Here is a 19992-nt window from a genome sequence, read left to right on the forward strand (position 1 = left end):
CTAGATGGTATAAGGCAGCTTCCTGTGGTTTAAAACTTTGACTTTAAATGCTGGAGGCCTGGTAATGAAAAATGGGATTCCTTTGCATGGGTTTTCACCACTACAGCAGCAATCATCTTCCAGCATGTGTTGGCTTTTCTTTCTTTCTTTCTTTCTTTCTTTCTTTCTTTCTTTCTTTCTTTCTTTCTTTCTTTCTTTCTTTCTTTCTTTCTTTCTTTCTTTCTTTCTAAATGTAGACCTGGTTTCCAAGTTTGCTGTAATGTGTTTATAGCATTACATGGCTTAAATTGAGTAATAGGAGTGTCACATGGATTTAAATTAATCTGCTGATGGGAAGTAGCGCTGAACACATTTCTTATGTCCTTGTAGAATTCATGTCTTTAGATAATTAGCTGCTTTTCTTAAGAAGCCGTTTGTTTGACATAAGCTGTCATTAATAAGATGTCTCTTCTGTCTGACATGGTGTCTTCCACATGTGGTTGTCATGACAGCATTCTGCACTTGCAAACTTTGAGGATGAGGGTCTTGGACTCTTATTGCCATATATGATATGATTCCTAGGTCTTATTTCCTGTCCATTCCCAAGAGCCTAATTATTATTGCCATTATTAGTAATAATGGATTATCAGACCAGATTAAGGTTGTGTAAAAATTTTTTGAATGCATAGTGACTTGTAAGGCTATTTTGAGCGATGGAGCAGAATGCAGAAAAAATACTCTCATCTTGGTTGCTCTCCCTGGATCTTGGATCATGGTTAAATTTTCAAACGATTAATCATTATCAAAGAGCTGAATTGGATAACAATGTTCTTCAAAATGTTATCAAGCGTTGACACAATAGAGGTTTATAGTGGATGGGGATAATTTTTGTGTCTCTTATACTGCCAGAATTTGAGTAATGAAATTGATTGATGGGAGATTTTGAATGACAGACAAAAGAAAATACTTCTTCATACAAAGCACAACTCATATACAGAATGTGCTGCCACAAGATGTGGTGATGACCAATGACTTAGTTTTGAAAGGGGAGTTGAACAAATACATGGTGGCAATGATCAGCAAACAGATCAGAGGTGTTACTCCTGAATAGTAGTTGTGGTGTCACAAATAACTCTTGTGTTCATGCTATGCTGGAAGGCTTTCATCTGGCTGATCATAGTTGGAAACAAGTTGTTGGACTGAAATTACATGTAGTCTAATCCCACAACCAAGTTTTATGCTTTTTTAATGCTTTTATGCTTTTTTAAGTGACAGCTGGTATAGCACAGTGGGGAGGAGAGCCTGGCTGGGAGTCCAGAGTCTGTCAGTTCAAATTCCCGCTTGTGTCTCCTGGGTGTCAAGGGCCAGCTAAAGATCACCCCCACAGCGAGTGGCTCAGGGGTTACATGCCCTGCCACCTGTGCAGCTGTGGGCAAGCTGCATAGTCCCAAGGAGCCCAGTTGCCTCCAGCTGGCAGTTGCGGACAAGGAAGGGGCTGGCTTGTGCAGCTGTGGCAAGCTGAGCAGGCCCTAGCCAGCTGTGGAGGACTAGCCTGAGGGAGGCAGTGGGAACCCCCCTCTGAATACCGCTTACCATGAAAACCCTATTCATAGGATACCCATAAGTCGGGATCGACTTGAAGGCAGTCCATTTCCATTTTTCAAGAGGGGGAGCAGGGCTGGCTCCAGGAATGCCAGGGCCCTTGGGCATCAGCTTGCACTGGGCCCCGGCGTGTGTGCGCGTGCGCATTTGCATTTGCGTGCATGTGCGCGTGCAGCCCACCCACCCCCACCTACCTGTCTGCTGTCTTTTACTATTGCCATTAACCAAGATGGCGACTGCGGTTTCCCTAAGGGGATGAAGCCTCCGCCGCCATCTTTGTTGATGGCATGCATGCATGCTACGCGTGCGCATCTCTGCCATCAACACCTTAGGGAAACCATGGCTGCCATCTTTGTTAAGGACAACGGTAAAAGACAGCAGACAGATAAGTGGGGAGATGTGGGGGGACATGGGGGGCTGCAGATCATGGAAGGGGAGTGGAGGGGTGGCTGAGCGGCCCCCTGTAGCTCCAGGGGCCGTCTGGCCAGTGCCCAACTTGTCCGCCCTTTAGAACCGGCCCTGATGGGGAGTAAATATATCATGGGACCTTTTAAAAATAATCCGTTAGCAAGGCTGGGAACCTGGAAGATTGCAGGAGTTTATTGGTAGCCGCAGCCGCTCATGTGACAGGCATCCCAGCATGCAGTGCGTTCCCAACCTTTAGTCGCGTGGGGGGGGGTTGCCTGATGAACATTGTACCGGTATTCTGGCATCGGTGCAGATAGCAGCAGCATTTTCCACACATACCCCTGTCTTGATACAACTAAAACAATTTAAAAAGTCAGATCCTAAAGGAAGAGGGCTTTCATGGTAACAGATCTTAGACCTTCCACACAGTGGGGAACAGTGTGCATGGGTGAGGGACGAAAACAAGCCCGTGCTAAAGACCGTTGCGCAAAATGCTGGTATATCGGCTGAAAAAGCTGCTGTTCCTTAACGCGACAGGTACTGCAGTGTGAAAGGGATTTTAGAAATCGGGACAGAAGCGCTACGTTTTTAATCAGTTAAATTAATGCAATCAGCCCCATGTGTGAAAGCAGCCTTAGTGTCTGTAGGGACCCAGACTTAAAAAGACTCAGGTCAGATTAGATAACATTCAGGTGCCTTGCAGCCCGACATTTCTAGACTGTTTCAAATTCCTTTGTCTCTAGTGCTCTGTGTGCTAAATGTATAACAGAAGGCATCGTACAGCTGCATCTTGAACTAGGTAAAGATCCAATAAATCAAACATAGTGTGAAGAGAGAAACTAATCAGATGCTTAGCAGGATCTCATGAATATTAAGTACATTTGGATTTAGGCAGCCTGATTCTGTCTCTCCCCCTCCACACTTTAAGAAAAATCCAAAACTGTAATGTGACTGGCTACCTCTACTCCAGCTGTACAGGAGAGATAAAATATTTGGCTCTGGGTGATTTTTATCAGTTTGCTCCAACAGGAGAAGACCTTTCAGCAGAAGGACTTCTAGTGCCTTTGAATATATACCAGAATGGACACTGTGCAGCTGTTAGACATGCTAAATGGACAACTGGTTTGTCGCATATGTATTGAAAACTTTAACTTGAAATTGTGACTCTCACTATGATTTGAGCTGTCAGGTCACATTGCCCAGAACAAATAAGTTTGAATCATTATCCTAAATAACCCTGCCATACTTAGTAGCCCAACTACGCCCCTATCTGGACAGTGACGCTCTCGCCTCAGTTGTTCACGCTCTGGTAACGTCTAGATTGGATTACTGTAATGCGCTCTACGTAGGGCTGCCCTTGAAGACCGTTCGGAAACTTCAGCTAGTGCAAAACGCGGCAGCCAGGTTGTTGATGAGGACCCATCGGTCCGCGCATATAACACCTGTCCTGGCCCGTTTGCACTGGCTACCTATCTGTTTCCGAGCCAGATTCAAGGTGCTGGTTTTGACCTATAAAGCCTTACACGGTATGGGACCGCAATACCTTGTGGAACGCCTCTCCTGCTATGAACCTACCCGTCCACTTCGTTCAATATCCAAGGCCCTCCTCCGGGTACCAACTGATCAGGATGCCCAGAGGATTGTTATTAGATCTAGGGCCTTCTCTGTGGTGGCCCCCGAACTGTGGAACAGCCTACCTGAGGAGATACGCCTGGCGCCTACGGTACTTTCTTTTAGGCACCAGGTTAAGACCTGGCTATACTCCCAGGCATTTTAATGTTCAATGTTTCATATTCAATGTTTTTAGTTTAACTTGCTGCTATTTGTTATTGATTTTATTGTAATATTGTATTTTAATCCTGTTTTGTTCACCGCCCAGAGAGCTACTCGCTACGGGCGGTTTATAAATGAAATAAATAAATAAATAAATAAATAATAAAGGATAAGAGTAGTGAATGTTGTTGGGGACAATATGCACAGGTGCTTGGTGGGGGAGGGGGGAGATGGAGTGTACGTTATATTTCCTGTGGGGATGGTCCTGAAAACAACTTCCACATAGTAACTGTTCTTTGTCCAAGCTACTAGCTGTACAATGGATTGTCAGTGTCACATTGCATGTTTCCATGCTCCTATACCTTTGACAACACTCAGAGAGCTAGTGGTAGTGCAGTAGATAAAAGTCTTGGACTGTGGGGAGGCCTGAGTTCAAATCCTCAATATGATACAAACGGGTATCACTTTGGGTTCACCTTGACCACCCCATATCTGTCCATATTGTTTTGAGGATAAAATGGGACAATACTATATGCACTATCCCGATATCATAAAATTTTGGGAAGACCAAATATACATTTGATAGAAATACCTTTGAGTATTCTTCCTCCAGTAGGCATTGAGTTGTTCCAAAATTGTTGAAGCCTCCGTATGATTTGTGTGTGACCAGCACTTATAGAGCGACTTAAAGAGTTCAAAGCGTTTCACAGACCTTACTTCAGTCTTTACAACAACAATGTAAGGGAGGCCAGTATTATCATGCCATATAGCAGAAAAGTAGCTTGAGACTAGGTGAGTAGCTTGTTTGAGATCACCAGTAGAGTTTGTGGCAAAGGTGAGATTAGAAACAGAAAGTCCTAACTTACAGTCTAGTGGCTATGAACTTGAACAGCATTGGCACAGAGCACACACAGGTCTAATTGTCTAGGTAAACCCACTTAAAAAAAATCTCAAGGGATACCTAAAGAAAGCCAACTTAGAATGGGGACTTGATACTTCAGAGTTACACTTTAGTGATTTGAAGAAAAGGCTAAAGCTTAAGTATGGGAGGAGGCGAAAACCTTCCAGGATTCCTTCATACCTCCTAAGCATTATTATTAAAGACAACCGCTGTGTATTGTACCTCTTCCTTCCATTTCCATCACACTCACTACTGAGCCAGTTCAGGGCCGGATTAAGCTGAGGAGGGCCCCTAGGCTGATTGGTGTTTGGTCCCCCCTATCCCCACGCTTCACCTACCTTTCTGTTGTTTTTTGCAGTGCGCGCAGGTTTGCGATCAATCAAGATGGCGGCCGAGGTTTCCCTAAGGAGCTGAAGCCTCTCCTGCCATCTTGGTTGATGGCAGCAGCTCGTGTGTGTAGCATGCATGCGTGCCATCAGCCAGGATGGCGGCAGAGGCTTCAGCCCCTTAAGGTAACCTTGGACGCCATCTTTATTGATGGCAAATCTGCACGCTGCAAAAAACAACGGAAAGGTAGGTATAGCGGGGGGACGGCGGTCCGTGGATGCTTCCGTGGATCACGGAAGGAGAGCGGAGGGCCTCCTGTAGCTCCAGGGGCCCTCAGGCAGTGCCCCACAGGCCCCCAAGAGCTCCGGGCCCCTGGGCTTCAGCCTACTAAGCCTAATGGATAATCCGGCCCTGAGCCAGTTCTTACTTCAAGCCACACAGAGCAACCTCTTACCATTTGTAATTTACACTGGCTTGTTTTTACAAGAAACAAGATCTGTACTTCCTGCTTGACCGATAACGATGCAGTTTACAACCAAGAAGTTAAGAGCGCATCCGTTAAGTTGAACAAACAAGAGACGAAATAGATCCCCTCATCCCATATTACCTTCTAGAGGCCATGATTAGCACTCCTGTAACTGGGGGAACAATTATAGAAACATTATTTCTGTATGATTTAGGTTTTAAAACAACTCACCACACATTTCTTTAAAAGTAATACCTGAATTTCCCTGGTCTATTAGCCTGATTTTAGAATCTGTTTTTCAAATCCACAGTAACAAATCTATATCCTTGTGTGTATGTGTGTGTGTGTGTGTATGAAGGACGGCAGCTGTAATTGTCATGGATTTTTTGCAGATGGCTGCGGCTATAATTGACACAGAATTTTTTTCTTGATTTTACGTAATTATCTTCGTAATTTCCTCTAAGTTGATGCATTCATAATAGTGTGTAGGTGTGATAAATAGGAAAAAATAAACCACGTGGAACACCGAGATCATTTACATATGCATTTTTGTTAAAAATTACAATTTTTTTTTTGCAGCAACAACAAAAACCAAACTAGTGGATCAAATTGGCAAGTGCCAAAGCAAGCAGAAACAAAGAAAGGGCAGATCACGATCGAACAAAAGACTGTCAGAATACAAGCAGATGAAGTATAATTAACACCGATCAGTACCCTAAAAAAGCATAATGGGACTCTTGCACCCCACTCGTGACTAGTGCAGGTATGATAGGTTTAACCTTTTAACAACAGTTAAGAAATTGGGAGCAGGACACAGATCACACACTCCTGCCGCACATCAAATTCTCCCTCTCCCTTTAATCGTGTTTAAAATATATGTTGGCAGTGACCTCATGGTTAAGACTAACCAGGTCCCTTCTTAGCCAGGATTTGTTGGCTTTGGTTTGAATGGTTTGGCTTATCATGTAGGTGAGTCAGTCTGCTGGTTTTCTTAATAGATAGCACCCACATGTATACCCTTACATTCTCTATCTCTAGTCCTGTCAGGTTACTAATTATGTTTTGGCCCCATGCACAGAAAGTACTGTAAACCTCATTTTCCAGGAGGAGGAGGAGGAGGAAAGAGCGATCAGAAAATGCATAATGGTAGAAAAAGCTGAAGCTCGCAATACTGCCCCCCCTCCACGAGTGCCTTTAAGTAATGGAAAATAATTGTAATTTTCTTCATCATTATCCCTAGCTAGACATCTCTCTCTCTCATATATGCCACTAGTTCTGTTGTTTCTGTAACAGGTTATATGAGCCAGTAAAAGTTGTTGTGGCATAGGGCAGACTATTAACAATAGTTGTAGGCTATAAATGTTCATAGTCTTATTTGGATAGTTTTCCTGAACACAATGGTTTGGAATTAAGATCTAAGCCTCTCTATGCTCTCTCTGGGGCCTCTGAATGTTGGAGGGGGTCTTGACCAAAACGTTTGGCCATCTCTCTGATTTCAAGCACTTGGTGGAACTTGGTTTCTCAACTACAGGTTACATTTTGGACCCCTAGTCCAGATGAATGACTATCAGCATGTTATATTTTATTGCCCTGCAGTATGTAAGTAAATCAGTGGTGGGCCAATAACTCATGGCAAAGACAGGGGTGTCTGGATGCATCTGTGATCTCATGGTGAGAAATGTGGAGGTGAAATATAAAACAATGTAGCAACATTTTAGCACTGATGTATTGCATGTTGGCTTTTTAACTGTTTGGGTTATTGCTAAAAATTGTGGTAGGAAGACGCCAGAAAATGAAATGCGAGGAACTGTGTATAATAATAAAATCAATTGGACTGTTTCCCCAGTAATTCTAGAGACTGATGCATCATTAATGTTGGTAATACAGTGGCTGTCAGACCACAAACTTCTCAATAAATGTGCAGCTGGCAGGCTTTGATGGAAATTGGAGGCAAGCAGAGAATTAGATTTAGAGCTTTGATATATGGGGTGTCAGGCATGCAATGAAGGTTTTATCAATTTCTGTCGCTTCTGTGTCTTGTGCTCACTACACATGTGGCCTTCCTTGCCGTTTTCTGTGGGTGGTTGCAATGCTAACTGAGCTTTTTAAATGCTTAGCATTGGGAATATCATTTTTAAAACAAGAGCTGCTGTTTGTGCTTCCAATTGGCTGCTCAAATGTTCCCACACACAATTGTTTTCATGTCAAAATGAACAGAGGCTGTGTATCTGTATTTGCAAATAAAACCCAGGTAAACTGAGGTGGAGGTAGCATTATCACCTGTACTGTTCAAAGCCTTAACCAGGAATGAATATATACCACAGGTGTGCTGAAAAAGAACACCATATGGGCAGAGGAACTGCCTTCTTGATAATTTATTCTTTCTTTTCATAGCAAGCTTCTAGTCCCTATTGTTACAAGTAGGTGTTTGCAAATCTCAGAAGACAAGTGGATGGCTGAATAAAATGTTTAGCAATTTTGAGTAGTGCTTCAGGTAGTTGACCGCAGCTCTCTGCCCCTTCCAATGAAACGGAAAGTCTTTATTAGTTAGCTGAAGGCCATTGATCATACAAAGATGAAGTCAGAGCATGATAAAAACAAAACTTCTGACCTTCCACACTACAGTAGTACTAATAAACAATAGCACATTACAAAAAAAGTGAAATGCTACATATAATTTAACTCAATACTTTAACCCAAACTTATCAACCACCTATTATCAGGTTCCCCCCCCCGTCCTTTCCTCCCCACTTTCATTGTTCTGAATCATGCTGACAGTCAACCATATGGGATCCAGCTCATCCCTTTTTAACAGACTAGCAAAAGAATAAACATGATAAGAGAACATGCAAACTTTTCTGAACTGCAGAATTTGTGTGGGTCACCAAATTACCTTGGCGCAGAATTTGTATTAACTTTAGTACAAAGTGCACACAGTGCTGTGCTTTAAATTCCCTGTAAAAAAAAGTATAATAAGGAGTAGTTCTCAGTATGTTGCATTATTTGCAATGATGTGGGTGGAATGCTTTATTTTTCTGTGAAAATTTTCCCATTTCATAAGTCCATTAGTAACAATGAATGGATGCCAATTACAAATGCAATATTGGGCAAGTTTTGCATTTTCAAAGTTTTTAGCTCTGTTTACTAAATCCAAGTAAAATATTTAGTAAAGGCTGCTGGTTTAACTAATGTGGTGCCTTCTGTATGTTTCTAGACTTCAGCTCCCATCATCCCTGACCACTGGTCATGCTGGCTGAGGCTGATGAGAGTTGGAATTGGCTAGCCCTGGGCATCAGAAAAGTTTCCACTGCAAACTGGAGTTTTTCATTTTTTTCCCCAGAAAATCTATCACTGTAGTACTCCTTCATAGTGTGTGAAGATATAAGATCTGTCAATTACGGAAGAGAGCTTTCTGCTTTCTGGAGCAGCTTTGGCAAAGAAGGCAACTAGGTCTCATTGCTTATATTTCTCTGGATGGTGAGAACTAGTTCTCTTAAACCATTTCATTACCTGTTTCTTTATATACATCATTTTACTCAGCTGATTTTCAGCTTTTTATTTTATTTTTATTTATTTTTTTGCTGCTGGTTTAGTTGTGTTAGTTTCTATTTTGGGTAAGATTTGTGTTCTTTAAAATCCACTACTCCTTTTGGTATTTTGCTTTCAACATTTGCAAAAAAGATAGATAGCAGATTTTATAAATGAACAACCTATTTTCCACCAAGAAGTCTACCTAAGGAATGGCAGCTTTCTGTTGGGTTGGCTGGCATGAAGAGTGAACCAATGAGGATCCCCAAACAAATAGAGTAAACTGGCAAATTTGGGGGCCAGTTGAACTGAACCGTTGCAGTAAGATTGCACAGCACTGGCAGCCATGTCAGTGACACAATTGAAGGTCCCATTCAAGTGTGTACCACCCAGTTCCATTTAAGATATGTCTATGCTGAAGAAGAGGATAAAGACTACTGGTTGAAATAGGAAGAAGAATGTGTTACCTGTGGCCAAGTTTAGCACTTGCTTGTGAGTTATTGTAAAGTTCAAATGACAGCCTTTTTTGCAAGGTTAGGTCAGAAGGGCATAAATGGATGGAAAGTGGGACAAATATCTGGAGGTTTGAGGAAAAATAAATAGAGCTGTTTGCTAAGAGCAAATACTGATAAGGCAGGTTGCATCGGAGCACAACTCATTTACAAGCTGGATGGAATACATAGCCAGGTAGCTATGGTCTGCAGGGCTGCCCTGGTCTGGTCTTTTCACTAAACTTTTGTCCATGCCCTCTACAATCTAATAACAAATTAGGCATTTGACAAGTTGCCCACCACCACCCAAAAACCCCATGGTTAATTAACCATTAATAGAAGAATATTAGAAGACCAATAAAGAACAGACAGAAGCAAGCTAATTTCAAAAAGGACTGTTTTCTAGTGGGCTCCAGTTCTTCCCCTGAAGCCTTGCAGAGGACAATGCTGGAAAATATAAATCCCCTCCTCCCATGGTCAATGCAATGGACTTGGTGGTAGTATTGCTTTATGCCAATGTAATGACAGCTTATGTGTTAGTTTTCTGCTTCCTCCTAAAGCCTCTGTTCCTGTTGCATAGCCAACAGGGGAACTAGGCCATGAGGTTTAACTGGGAGGGCAGGCTCTCTTGCTGGAGGGAGTTTCTGGACAAGGAGAGGCAGTGCTCAGTGAGGAGTGTTCTTGCTGCTGGATGGCACCATGATAACTGAAAAGGGAGAAAAAAGGAATGGCAAATTTTTCAAATTAAGCCAGAGACTGTTATGTCCGTTGAAAAGAAGCAGGATGGCATCCAACCCAGTTTGAGCATTGGCATGGTACAATAAAAAGTCAGTCAATACACTGGCTCTGGCCAAATCCCAAACTGAAATGCAGGTGCCAAGCACCACTAGAAGAGTTTGTGCAAATGAAGGTGCGTGCGCTTGGGCATTGAGGAAGCACCTCCTGTGGGCTTGAACCTCAGGTGGGAGGAACCTCAGCTCTTATTTAAATATATGGTGGTTTTCCACCTCTCAGCTTGCTCTATAAAAGTATTGGGCATTTCCAGTATTGATCAAAACTGCTTGAGAATTTTCCACATTGCTGGGAACTGCTTTCAACTTTTTAAACCCTAGTTGCTTGTAAAACTTCAAGATGCCAAGGCTTGAAGATTTGGAAGACAGCGTTCTGAAGGTTTCACTTCCCAAGCTACAGAGTAAACCCAGTTGAGTGATGGATGTGATCAGCTGCCTGAAAAGTGATGGCTGTGAAATTAGAAATAAGTCTCTAGGTCTAAGCTGACCTTTGGGTGTGTGTGTGTGTAGGAAGCTCTTCCAGTGTCTGTGAGCAATAACATGTGGGATCAATGGAAGACTATGCATGTATGTGCTCTCTCTGCCTTTGCACATGGTATAAGGGTGAACTGGCTAAAATTTCCATGCCCTTCAATATGGTTGGCACCCCACCTTGTTTCCTTGTCTGGCACGGTGCATGCTTGTTTTGAAACCATCTTCAATAAGAAACTGAGTTACCAAGGTCCCATGAGTGCAAAGGGTAATAGCTGCAGCATGAAGGAGCAGAGGTAGCTTCAAGCTTGCTGCTTCAAAGCTGCCAGCTGAAGTCTACAGTCTTCTGGAGTCGTCTGTCTGTCTGTCTCCCTCTCTTTTTCTGGGTCTCTCTAATATATATATCAATATCTATCTATATTGTATTATATTAACTTCTTTGCAAGTGGGGTTAAATTTTGCTCTGACCATGTAGCCATTCGTAGGTCAACTGCACTGTGTAAATACTGCCCTTCAAAACAAACACCAGCAAAGAAGGAGGGGGGAAAGCACTCTTTCCTTTCTGATTTAGTTTGCCTAAGTGGAAACCAGTTCAGATAGCGTAAACTGTGGTGTCTCTTGAGAACTGTGATATTTTATGACAGTGCCCTGCTTATATTTCCACCAATACTCATTTTAAAAAATGGTGAAAGGAATTTGAGCTAAGTACTCGTGGCTTTGTCAGAATCCTGCTTAGAACATTCTGCAACTAAATTAAAATCTACCCTGCTTTCAGTGAATCTACCACACTTCATTCTGGGCAACCAGGATGATTTCATTGTGTGTTCGTTCTCTCTCTCTCTCCCTCCCTCCCTCTCTCTCTCTCTCTCTCCCATTCACCCCCACACACTATCACACACACACTCAGTCAATCAAAAGGCACTATGCATTATTTCAATATGCTTCCTTATCATAGCTTAATGCTTGGTCCAACCTAATTGTATTCTCATAAGGATTTTTTACTCTTTGCATGAGACCATCTCCTGAAATCTCACTAATTATTGTGATATCTAGGGGGACAGAGAAATGTCCGTGTGTGAGAAGGTCAGTGTATTCCCAGTAGATTAGGACTACAAATTCCAAGATGTACTGCAGCCTATAGCAAAATTTGCCAGTGCAAGGCTAAGTACTTACGTAACCTCAAAACTCCAAACCAAATGAACCTGTGTCCTCATCAGCTTGGCTGATACAAGGGAGAATTAACAGGAGAATTAACTCTGTTCATTAGAGGTAAGAAACCTCTCCCATCAACAAATGTGAAATTGAGAGGGTATAAATTTAGCTAAGGAGGGGATCCACTTCCCTTTGAAACATAAGTCTGGAAGTGCCGCTGATGCTGAAGGTTCATGTTCACTGGTAGTTGTTTGGGTGTATAACTTTGTTAAATTACAACTGGAAGATCTAGTAGCAGTTGCTCCTGCCCCCAGAAAAGCAGTGTACTGAGAATTAGACATAAAGTACACACCTCAGCTTTGTTACTGGTTTTACCATTTACCATTATTTCACCGTGCTCCCTTCAGTTGGCAGTTAAGGCACTCAACACACGGAGTTGATGTCCATGTCGGTGTCAGCTCCTGAGTTTGGAGGGCCCTTCAGTAAGATTCCCTCTATGGGCCCCCTCCTTCAGTGAGTTTACCTCCTCATTCCCATCATCACCAGGAGCTACTCTTCTTTCTCATCACTGTTACTATCTACTTGCTTGCCAGGCGGAAACCAATGAGCAAACAGGTGGTGGCATCTACTGCTCTTCCTTCTCACCGCAACTGTTGTTTTGGCCAGTGAATAAGAAAGTTGTGGTGAACAGGAGTAGCAGGTCTAGGGCATCTCTTGTCAGTGGGCCCTCTGCTGCGGTGTGGGCCTTTGTAGGTGCCTGACCATGCCAACCCTTGTTGCAGGCCCTGGTCCATGTTAGTGTAGCCTTGGCTGGGTGTTACTACTTCAGTTAAGTGTCTGATATGTTTAAAATGTTAGTTAAGCCCAATTATGGATACACAGGTCAGACAGGTTATGTGCTACTATTTTTTTTACTACCAATTACACATTGTTAGCCTTAGTATGGATATTATCAAAGAATTTTAATACATTTGGGGCATCAGTTGTGGAGCACAGTTAACTATTTCTGGGCTTTTAATTGTTTTGAATGTTGAGATTTTCAATTACGTTCAATATTTTTTCACTCCTTTTTAAAATGTTTTCCATGCTGAAGAGTGTTCAGAAAAGGAAAGCTATCATTGATATGCATAAAAAATTAACTGGTGAAACTGTAGCAAGTAGACAGAAGAGGAGATTGCCGCCATGATCCAATAAATTTTGTTGTGTAATAAATAAATCAATTTGCCTTGCTGAAAACTTTAGATTCAGTAGAAAGAAGAACAAGCTAATTCTGTTCCCTAATTAGTCTTAAGCAAATTAATTGTGGCTCCCCCTGTAGTCCTAAAATAAATCTATTCACCTCTCATCTGTTCTCATTTTCCTTTGGAACTGTAGAATCAGCAACCGTGTGTGTAAGAAAACAATAAAGCAAATAAAATAGTGCCATGCTAAGCAGTCGGTTGGCTGATGGTTATTGTTGGTTTCCCCACATACTCCACATACCTCTGCTAGTATTGTTATAATTCTTAGCATTTATATAACACTTCTGTATAGCTATCCTGGAAGGCAGGTGAATATTCTTATACCCATATTATAGATGGTTGGCCGTGAGATGTGTCAATAGGGCTCTGATACAAGAGAAGACACTGATAATAAAGTACAATTTGTCATTGACTAACTCTTGTTCTGTTATTATGCTACCTTGCCTTCTCTTGTAGCTATGTAGGATCCTCACTTTCTGTTAGCTTCAGAAGTAGAACCATATCAGATGACTTCAGGCTATTTCTGGACCCAAATTAAACAGGTCCCTTATCCACCCTGGGCTGTTGTATGCTGAATGGTGCAGGAAGTCTATCGGATTGTTCACTTGGCCCTGTAAAGCTAGTGTACTACTTGTTTGGATCTACCGGATGTGAGTTAGGTATGGTTTAACTAACTTTACTGAATATTTTGAGTGCACTTGAATTCTTTTTTTTTTTTTTATTACAATAATTTTTATTCAAATTTTCATAAAACATAGAAAACAAAATCATAAAACATTCAAAGACAAAAAACAAAACAAAACAAAAATGATTAAACAAAAAAAAATAAAATGTTGACTTCCCATTTGTCACATATCAAATCAGTTATAGGTCTACAATATATAACAATCCTGTCTCTTAAATCATATTATAAAATCACTTTCCTCCAGTAATTATCTTAATTAATCATCAAATCTCATAAACATTACTTTATTCTTTCCACAAAAAGTCAAAGAGAGGTTTCAATTCTTTAAGAAATATATCTATCAATTTTTCTCCAAATAAACATGTCAATTAATCCATCTCGTTAATAATTATAATAATCTTATTGTCATAATCATAGTCCAAATAAACATTTCGATTAATCCATCTCATCAGAATCTGTTAGGTCCAATAATTTCAATAGCCATTATTCCATTATCCCTATTAGTTCCATCTTCCATCTTCAATAGTCCTGTTAAGTCCAGTAATTTCAGTGTCCAATCTTCCATTATCAGTATTCCATAATAATCTTGCTGTTGTAGCCATAGTCATATAATAAGAGTCTGATGGGAATTTCCTCTATCCCAAATATTTTCTTGCCATCCATTCTGAATAAGTTGCTGAAACATTGTTGTAAATTCATATCTGTGTTCTTCTTTTTTAGAAAATGCACTGGCTCATCTCTTAAGAGTTTTTCCATTGTCACATGACTGCAGTTAATTCCATAGATTTTCTCTATATCAAGCTCCATCACATCATTCCAGTCCAGAAGATTATCCAAGCCATTGATAACTTTATCTCTAATATCTTCATTAATTTCTTCAGAGATAACGTTAAATTCCAAACAGTAGATTTTATTTCTAAAATCCATAAACTCCAGATCTTTTTCCAATTCCACATTTGTTCCAATCTCCAGGGCTTGTATCTTCCCTTTATTTTTTCTTTTCTCATCTCTGATCTCATTCTCCTCTCTCACAGGGTCCCCTATTTCTTTAAACTCCTGCGTCATTTTGCTCAGTTCAATTTTCAGCTCCTTACTACCCTGTCGCAGGGTTTGTTTCGTTATCTCAATCTCATCCATTATTTTCTGAAACATAATTACTTCCAGATTCTCAGCCACTTTCTTGATTGCCATTTTTAAAACCACGAAAACAAAGCAAAACAAAAATAAAGAAGAACCACTTCTTATTTCAGCAACAATTGGGTTAATATTCCAGGCTTGATGACATCACAGTATAAACAGAGCAACCTGCCTTATCTCTCTATGTTCAAGAATGCAAAATAAATTTAGTTCCCAGCATCAAAACAGTTAGTGGCGTCGTGAAGAAGCAGATTCGTCAAAATAAAATAGACCAAAAAGAGAATAGTCCCAGACAATATAATATTCCTCGGAATAGAAATCAGGAATAGAAATCCCTCTTCTGTTTATTATCTTTAGAATGCACTTCCAAGACAGCTTTTTGCGACAGAAACAGAGATAAGCTGTTAATTTCGTGAATAACAGAGAAGAGCTATATCTCACCCAGAAGTTGTCCAAAGCCGATCAATCTGACAAATCTCCTTTTGCTGCAACAATTTAAACCAAGTAAAAAAAATAATAGAAAGAAGGGTGCTTGCCTGTTAGTCCGTTCTCTCTTTCAAGAAAAGATAAACGTATCGCTTAAGCAGATAGAGCTTGTTAGGAAGTCCGTCCGGCATTGTTGGCTGGACCTTATCTCATAAATTAATGAAATCCAGTCCTCCCAACAAAAACAGGCTTTGAGGTTGATCTCTACGTTTCTCCCTGCCCGGGAGAAATTTCATCAGTCAAAAAAAAAATGTTCTGACTGATTTATATCTGAATAAGCTTCTTTTGAGGCGGGAGCCCGTCCCAAAAGCAGGCACAAGCGAAGTCACCCTTCCCGGAAGTCGAGTGCACTTGAATTCTGTCTCCTTGTAGAGTCAACATAAGGTGCCTGAATTTTCATCCTGTATAAAGTTGAGTAAATCTTCTGAATGTTCTTCTAACGTATTTACCAGGGAAATGTGTTTGAGCTGGAGCTAAATGGACTTCATAGCCGTCGCTGTCTATTATAGACAGAAAGATCTAATGAGAAATTTCTGTTGGTGTCAGGAAGAATAGGTGATAACTTTTATTAAATTATGTAGTTTCGGATTATCTATTCATACAACTATGTCTGTTAGAAGTGACATACTAATATGCCATAAAACTAATATGCCCCCTTAGTTTATTGTACAAATGTGAAGCAAACTGTCATTTACATACTTTGGAAATGATGAATTTGTGATAAAAGAAATACATTCCTCTATCACAGTTGAGAAAAGGTGATGTGTGTGTGCGTGAGAGAGAGAGAATGCTGAAATGGGTTTGGAGTACAAAGTCCCATGAACGTGGAACAAATGCAACACTTCTTGTATTTGGGGGTTTTCTTCTAAAAGAGGGTTGCAGAGTTGAATTTGGCACAGAACAAATAACAGCATTTATGAGGATTTCTTAAGTACAAGAATGTTGCTTTTTATTTATTGTACATTACAACATCCATATACACGATACTTTACACAACATATTGAAAGCAAAAGACAGCAATGCAGTTCTTTCCAAAGAAGCTGGGTTGAGACTGGGGTGTGTGTGAAAATATAGCAAGGAGGGATAACGGAACAGGATAGCAAGGAATGAATGATAACACAATGTAACATGAATGTTGATTTCAGAGACTTGAGGGAAGATGGGGAGAGGTGGCATCTGTATCAGAATTTCAAGCAGAAGGGGGGCAGGAGCATGGGAGAATGGGAGGAGCCTTCCAAGAGATCAGGACATTTTCTAGTGACGCAGGGTAACAGAGCTGAGCAGAGTGAAGATTAGCAGTTGGTGACTTCACTGTGACTTTTAATGTTGTTGGGTCAGTGGTTTTGACACCTGCTTGCAAAATATGTAGTGATGGAAATTATTATTTGCAGAGAATCAAACTTTGAAAATGGTGGATCTAATATTAAGTGAGAAACTAGAAATATTCTAGTAGTGAGGTGCAAGATTTTTATTTTATTGCTCAAAATCCGTTGGCAAATACAGCTTTTTTAGCTGATAACTGTGATTTTTGTAATAAAAAAGGCACATAGCAGAAAAAATGTGCATTACAATTATGACAATTACGTTTTCAAATAGTGGTTTGTTTGTTTTTTTATAATTCTTCAGCATAATGCAATTGGAAACCTCGCACTTCTCCCCTCCCTCTGGCAAGCCTCATGGGTATTCCACATATTTTGAAAGATGAGTCACAGGGTGAAGGAGGCTGGAAATCAGTAATGAGTACTGTTTGCCTCTTTAGCCCCAGCCAGTAATTGCTCAAGCCAACTGCCACCCATTTAGGGTGACTTTAATTCTCACCAAAATGAAGAGCTAATAGCACTGGTTTTAGCCAAGGCAGATGCTGAGCAGATTTCCCTGAAGTATTCTGCCAGTGTTCCCTACCCCTTTTGGCGACAGTGTAATATCCATGTTACGTTTCTGGCTGCTTTCTTCATAGAGTCTGCCATCTGTGCCAAACTATGTCATGGGTTTGTATAACTGGCTGATTAAATGGTGGCTGAAGAAATATATCTCCACTGATTAGTTCCAGCATCCAAACATGACACCTTCTGGCTTCCAGAGAAAAAAGTTAACTATTGTACTTCCCCTCGCTGAGGTGAATAGTCATTCATCAAGGAAAAATTTTAAATCTTTTTGTGATCAGATTTGTACGTGTTATACTATACATTTGGATCTGAATTTGGCTGGGATGGAGCAACTTGTCCATTAATTGTACTAGCAACTTGTCTCCTTCACTTCCATCCCTAAATTTTGGTTGCCACTGGATCCAGGTGAACCTAGGATTTTAAGTGTTCATGATCACATTGGCTGTGGGAAGTACTCAGCTAATGCATCTTATCAGTTGAAGGATTTCAGTTTCTTTAACTGGACTGTCCCCACTCTCGTCCCCCTGTGTGTGCCCTGTGCCCTCCCCAAATCTGCTCGAGAGGGTTGGGGGAACCCCTAGAACAGGTTTAGAAGGCACCTGGGGTGAGGAGAGGGGGAGAACATTCCATTGTGCAAGCAGTGATGGTACATTCACATGGAGCTACATTGGATGTAAACCCTGTGTCCACACATCACAGCAAGTCTTGAGTGTGTGTTCCCCTTCCCTTTCTATCACAGAACCAAGCAGAGGAATTTGGAAACTTTTGCTTCCACTTCCATTTTTAGTTAACCACAGTTTGTTGTGTCTTCCAAGAACTGTAGTCAGAAAGCCAGCTTTATATCTCATGGTTTGAAGTTGACATCTCTGAAATTAAGCATAGTTAGTATTAACCATAGTTTGTTGTACCAGGTAACACAGCAAATCACAGCAAAACCTTCCAGACTCCTTTCCAGCCATGTGAGTGAATGTGATAATTGTAGAATGAAGGGTGCAGTGCAAAAGTTGGAAGCTTCCATGGAAACCTGAGAAGGCAAGTTTTGTAGTACAAACAGGTTTTCACCAAAGATCTTTACTTTGATATGCACTTCCTTTTTCCAGCTGAATGCAGCAATTTGGGTAGCAAGCAGTACTAAACAAAAAAAATTACCCCACAGAGATGCAGAGGTAGATTGCTCTTGCTATCTTTATAATGGGTCTGCCATTTTAAATGCATAGAAATAAAAATAATAGTCATGTACAACTAAATTTCTCATATTACTTTAGAAGATTCCGTTGGGAATGCTTTTCTAAAGACACTCTATCCTTGTGGCGAAAGGGCTGCATACCTTTCTTTGGAAATTAGAGTGGCAACTATTTCAAGTTAAAATAAGAAGATCCAAAAAGGGCTGTACTCCAAAAAGGAAACAGGAAGTGAGGTGTTGCTTTTTAAAAAAAAAAATCTTTCATGTTGGATAAGAAGAATTTACATTGTCCTGAGCTCCTTGGAGGAGAGCATGACAAAAATGTGAAAAATAACAGTACTTAAGCATTAGACCTGAAAATGCATGGGCAATGCATACTGAAGACTTGGAAATAAGACTGGGATTGGGATTGCTGATTCCAGTGGGTCAAAGTGTGAGGCTTTTTTAGCCTAGATCAAAAACATTTCTCCCCCAACCCCATGTATCTTGCTTCTCTTGTCTCTACACAGTTTGTTCATTTATTTAAAATATTTCTGTCCCCCCGTTCTACCCCACGATGGGGCACTCAGTGTGGCTCATAATCCAACTGTACACAGTAAATAAACACAATGAAACATTAAAATAGATAAAAATACATAAAATACAATTAACGATTCAAAGGACCACCAGGGGTCCTGGGAAACTGAGGAACCTTACTATACCAATCAATGAAAAACTGGAGCAAAGGTTTCTAAACTCACTTAAAAAATGTACATGAAATCAGCAAAATCTTCCTTAACTTGCATAATTCTTCCAATTTCTTAATTGGTTGTTTTTCTGGGTGAGAAAAGTTTGGTTTCTAGTTGTAAATATAAATGTTTTTCTTAAAAATCAGAATTAAAAAAGGCTTCTCCCCTATCCCTAGAAAATTGATGATTTGTTGTATATGTATTCACGTGTGTGTTCATATTCCTTTCTTTTCCCAAAAAATCTTATTTTGGGATGGGGAGCGGGGAGAAGCACAGCTTAAATAATTACTGTCTATTTTATTTGATGATCTTGTTTCTTTTTGTGTGTGAAAAACTGGACTATATCCAAACAGCTCATGTTGTATTAGGTTACTACTCTCAAGGAACAAGCAAGGCTTATCTTCCTTGGAGAAATGGGGCCACTTATTTTTCATCCATGGGCTGTCTGTAGAAGTTGTCATGAGTTAATATGACTTTTTTCTCTTTTGCTCTTTGTTGCGTTTTCTCTTATTAAAAATTATAGCACAGAGCTGATCCAGATTAGGAAGAAATGGCACATCCGTGAAGTATCTAACATAATAAAATTAATGTTAACATATAAGATCAGGACCATTAAGATCCTAAGGTAATTAGAGACTGAATTAGCCTTGAATTGCATCTGATTTCATCTGTTTGAGATGGAAGATAAAGGAATAGTGTAATAACAGGCTTTTTAAGGTCATGTTTTTCCTGTACGGGAAAAAGTGGTAGGGGGATG

At 40.6% G+C, this 19992-nt stretch overlaps 1 protein-coding gene across 16 annotated transcripts in view; it reads left to right on the forward strand.

Annotated features, from left to right (window-relative positions):
- ZMIZ1 (zinc finger MIZ-type containing 1) overlaps positions 1–19992 on the forward strand; it is a 621029-nt gene that overhangs the window by 60086 nt on the left and 540951 nt on the right. The window contains exon 2 of one of the 16 annotated variants that reach the window (XM_061634906.1): positions 6036–6219. The exons of the other annotated variants lie outside the window; for them this stretch is intronic. The gene's annotated coding sequence lies outside the window, so the exon portion shown is untranslated. The remainder of the gene's footprint in view (positions 1–6035; positions 6220–19992) is intronic. 16 annotated transcript variants of the gene reach the window in all.

Source organism: Rhineura floridana, chromosome 7 (genome assembly GCF_030035675.1).
Source record: "Rhineura floridana isolate rRhiFlo1 chromosome 7, rRhiFlo1.hap2, whole genome shotgun sequence".
Classification (NCBI taxonomy): Eukaryota; Metazoa; Chordata; class Lepidosauria; order Squamata; family Rhineuridae; genus Rhineura; species Rhineura floridana.